The sequence below is a fragment of the Daucus carota genome, chromosome 6 (genome assembly GCF_001625215.2).
Source record: "Daucus carota subsp. sativus chromosome 6, DH1 v3.0, whole genome shotgun sequence".
Taxonomy (NCBI): domain Eukaryota; kingdom Viridiplantae; phylum Streptophyta; class Magnoliopsida; order Apiales; family Apiaceae; genus Daucus; species Daucus carota.
Window position 1 is genome coordinate 15,545,318 of NC_030386.2, and position 4,177 is coordinate 15,549,494.

The 4,177-nt window shown below is 28.8% G+C and overlaps 1 long non-coding RNA gene across 1 annotated transcript; it reads left to right on the top strand.

Moving 5' to 3' along the window:
- The first annotated feature begins 1,739 nt into the window (after positions 1-1,739).
- Positions 1,740-3,738, top strand: LOC135147030 (uncharacterized). The gene is made up of 2 exons (XR_010284345.1): positions 1,740-2,490; positions 3,537-3,738. It is a non-coding gene; the product is annotated as an uncharacterized LOC135147030 (long non-coding RNA).
- Positions 3,739-4,177: the final 439 nt, after the last annotated feature.

Below are 4,177 nucleotides of genomic sequence, written 5' to 3' on the forward strand. Positions count from 1 at the left end.
ATCAATGATACAACAGAGTTGCGTATAAAAACTGTTGTGTGTTAAGACACTACATGACAAAAATTACCTTTTTATAATAAGACAAAATTTATGATTGACAAGTATTGTTAAAAAACATACAAAATAAACATAAATAATTTTAAAATTTTTTACACATGACTAATATTGTTAGTTCTCGACATCCGTACGGTTAGATCATCAAAACAAAAATTTATAAATTAATATAGAGTTAATTGTATACATAACAAACATTCTATTCAGTACAATCTAAATTGTAAACATAAAACACATACTAATACTCACGTCCGAACTACAAAATTATCTTCATAGTACAAATGAACAATGTTAAGACAAAGGGTAACAAAAAATAAATTTGATCACGAAAATGTGAATATTTAACGCTTAAAAATGAAAATTTGTTATACAACGGTTTCTCTCCCAGAAACCGTTGTCTACACTATTTACATACAACAGGTTTTTCCAGAAACGTTGTTTGAGCCTATTTTAGACAATAAATTCTGTTTTTAACTCGTACAACACACGTGCGTATAAATACCGTTGTCTGTTAGATACTATGAGACAAAAATTACCTTTTTATAATAAGACAAAACTTATGATTGACTAGTTTTGTCATACAAAATAAACATAGAAAAATCTAAATTTTTTTGTGCATGACTAATATTGTTAGTTATTAACATCCATAGGGACATATCATTTTAAAAAGATTATAAACTAATTCAGAGCAAATCTTGTAAATAACAAAATTTCTATCCAATACTTCCTAACTTGTGAACATAAAACACTTACTAATACTCACGTCAAATCCCAAAAATAATTAATAATTAATAATTAACACAATATTAATCCAAAAATAATTACTAATTAATAATTACAAATACAAGAACTGATCAAGTAAATGAAAAATTTTAACTCTTAAAAAGAAAATTTGTTATACAATTGTTTTACTGGATTTTTCTTAAATAAATTATACAAGATTGTCTTCTTGTTTTATAATTATATTTTCACATCATTAATTACTTAGATTAGTTGGTATTAGAATTCGTTTGGATTGTCAAAAAATTGATTATTCACATACTAAAATAAATTACTCACATGCTAAAATAATTATTTTCTTATTTTATGTAATATCTTTTTATTACAAATGAACAATGTATATTTGCATATATAGGTAATATAAAATATTTTTCTAAGTTAAAGAGTACGAAAATCGAAATTGATCGAGGAAACGAGAATTTTTAACTCTTAAGAAAGAAATATTTTTTTAAAAGAAAATTTTATAAGATAATTTTGTATTTTAGAAATAAATTTTACACATAATAAAATATTAATATTTTTAAAAATTATTTAATATGATATTGTTGTAATCAACTAGATAAATATAAAAAACTCATGTTTAAGAATTCAACTACACTGGATATTACAGTACATTAATTTTGTTATATGTACTCCCTCCGTTCCTTTTTATTAGTCGCTTTGATTTTGTGCACGTAGTTTAAGGTTTAAAAAAACATACTTCTACGTATTATTTTTCAAATTTTTTTTTTCTGTATAAAAGTTTAACATCTATATTTTTATTCAGAAAAAGAAAATTTGAAAAATAATTAATAGAAATACATTTTTCTTGCACCTGTGTAAAAAGTCAAAGCGACAGGGAACGGAGGGAGTATATTATATTTATAGTTTTTCTAACTCCCGTATCAGTCAATTTCATCCCTCAACAAACGTTTTCACTTCCCCTTATCTGTTAACCCAAATTTTCATTTCCCCCCTTTATCTCTTTACCCAAATTTTCACTTCCCCTTGTATGTTAGACTTGTAAGGCAGAGATTCAGATGAGCATCTCTCTTGTTCTACATCTTTCTCTTCCTCTCGTCACAGAGCATATCCCTCCCTCTCTCCCCTGATTTCTATATTCGCCCCTCTCCCCCCCTCCCTCCCCCTCTCTATTTGATTTTCGACAAAACTCCCAGATCTGTTGCCATCGGCAGTGACCAGGCGGACCATATAAGTTTCTGATGGAGGCGTTGACCATGCTGCTCAGTTTAACAACCAATTATATTATGATGAGGAGAGAGATGATTTTACTAATTTAATTTTAGTTTTGGACCATGGAGTTTTGTATCTTCAATTCACTCTCTCTATCTCTCTCTTGATTTTTTTGTATAGTTTTGTTTTGTATTTTTGTTCTGGGAGTAATTTAAGCTTGCTATGGGTTTCTTTGGAAATGGATGTTTTGTAGATGCAGGATGTATAATTATGTATAATTAACATCTTTTGTTTAGCCTTTTCAATTACCAAGGCTTTCTACTGTTTCTCATGTTTGATTTTCTTTTGTAGATTTTGTCTGCAACAAGCTAATTGCTTCAATTCGAGCCTAAAGTGGAAACTCAAAGATTCAGAGAATAAAGTGGCCGAAGAAGCTGATTTTGATGATAAATTTTGGGCTCATTTTGATAGACGGCCTATTAGGTAATTTGTTTTTGTTTAGTTTCATGTATGTGTGTAAGATGGAGGGGGTGTGTATTTTTTGATGGGTTTGAGTTGAATTTGTGTTTGCTGTATGATTTTTTTCCATTGTATTAAAACTGTGATCGGCTTTGTGAAATTTGTTGTGTGATATATTTTTGTTTTTGGTACTTGGAACTAACATGAATGGATATAATTTCCTTAACTTTCAATTCAAGCATAATTATAATTGTTAATACTCTGTATTGAAATTGTGACCATGTCAAGGATATTATGATGTTTGGGTGTAAAGGTATGCATGGGATGTGAATGTATAAAGGGCAGAAGATGTTATCACACATAAAAAATAGTTTTAACATGACTTTTGAATTCTCATGTTGATTTAATGGAAGTCTCTGAACTTTCTGGTAGAAGTTGCAAATAGGTGTAAATTCTCAATGTCTACCTTACAAGAATCTGCATCCAAGTCAGAACCTACAAATGTTGTGAAGACTAAATAACTTTCTTTTAGAACTAAAAGGAAAACCAGAGATAAAAAGAATGGGACTGATTTACACCCTCCTGATTGTGAAAGACAGAAGTTGTTAAGTTTGAGTCCAAAAAAGGCAAATACTTCTAGAAAAAATCAAATGTTTCTCTGCAGGCTTTGTTAGATGCTAACAACATCAGACATGACAGAAGATTAAGTCCGATTTGGTGCTCATTAGTGGCTTCTAAAGACCTGTGAGAATCTTGTTGTAATTCATCTTTTAAAGACAAAATTTCTAGGGCAATTATTTCTGTCTATGCATATTTAAAGAGATAATGTGATTTAATTAGAGTAACCGTGTATTATTATGTTATTCGAGTCTACATGCATATCAGATTCTATTTTATATCTTATACGTACTGTAACAACAGGTCATATATATCCTATATATATTATAACAAATATAGAAAGTCTTACTTCAACTCACTCTTATAAGTTATATGCCTAAGTGAAACACTTGAGTGGTAGATTAATTGTAGCATTACTCCATCATTTCTCTAATTTTTTCTGTTTTTTCCAGGTCAATGGATGTTGAGAGGCTTCATATGATCACTTTTTTTCATGCAGTGGTGTTGTCAACTTGGCTTTCAACAATGTCACAAAAATAAGTATTCATTGTAATGTCAAACCATTTTATTATACATTTATGTTAATAGTATTCCTTGGAGAAATTTAGCTTACTAATTGTTTGCTTCTTAATTAAATTATCTATATTAGTTTAATTGTGGGTTGTGTAAAACCATTGTCTTTTATACTTTTAGCTAATGGGAAATATACATGTCAGCTGTTATAAATAACATTATACAATGTTCACTGCCTTAAAGAGCATTGTCTGATAAAACTTGCACAATCACTCCTTGTGATAAAACCATTGTCTAAACATATTATTTACAAGAGTAATGAAATAGAAACACTTGTCCAAATATGTTAAAGACAACAAACTGGCAAGATTAAAACCATTAACTGTTGTCTCAATGTCTACATACAATATATTTTTATAAATAAAATTGTTGTGAAAGAGGCACACAAACAAGTTAACAAAAAAACTAAACCCGTTGTCTATATCTATATACGACGATCTTTTGTGCAAGAAAAACCATTGTAAAAGAGCTTTCACACAATTGTTTCAAAAGCTGAAATATTATTAGAAGGATCCTTGCA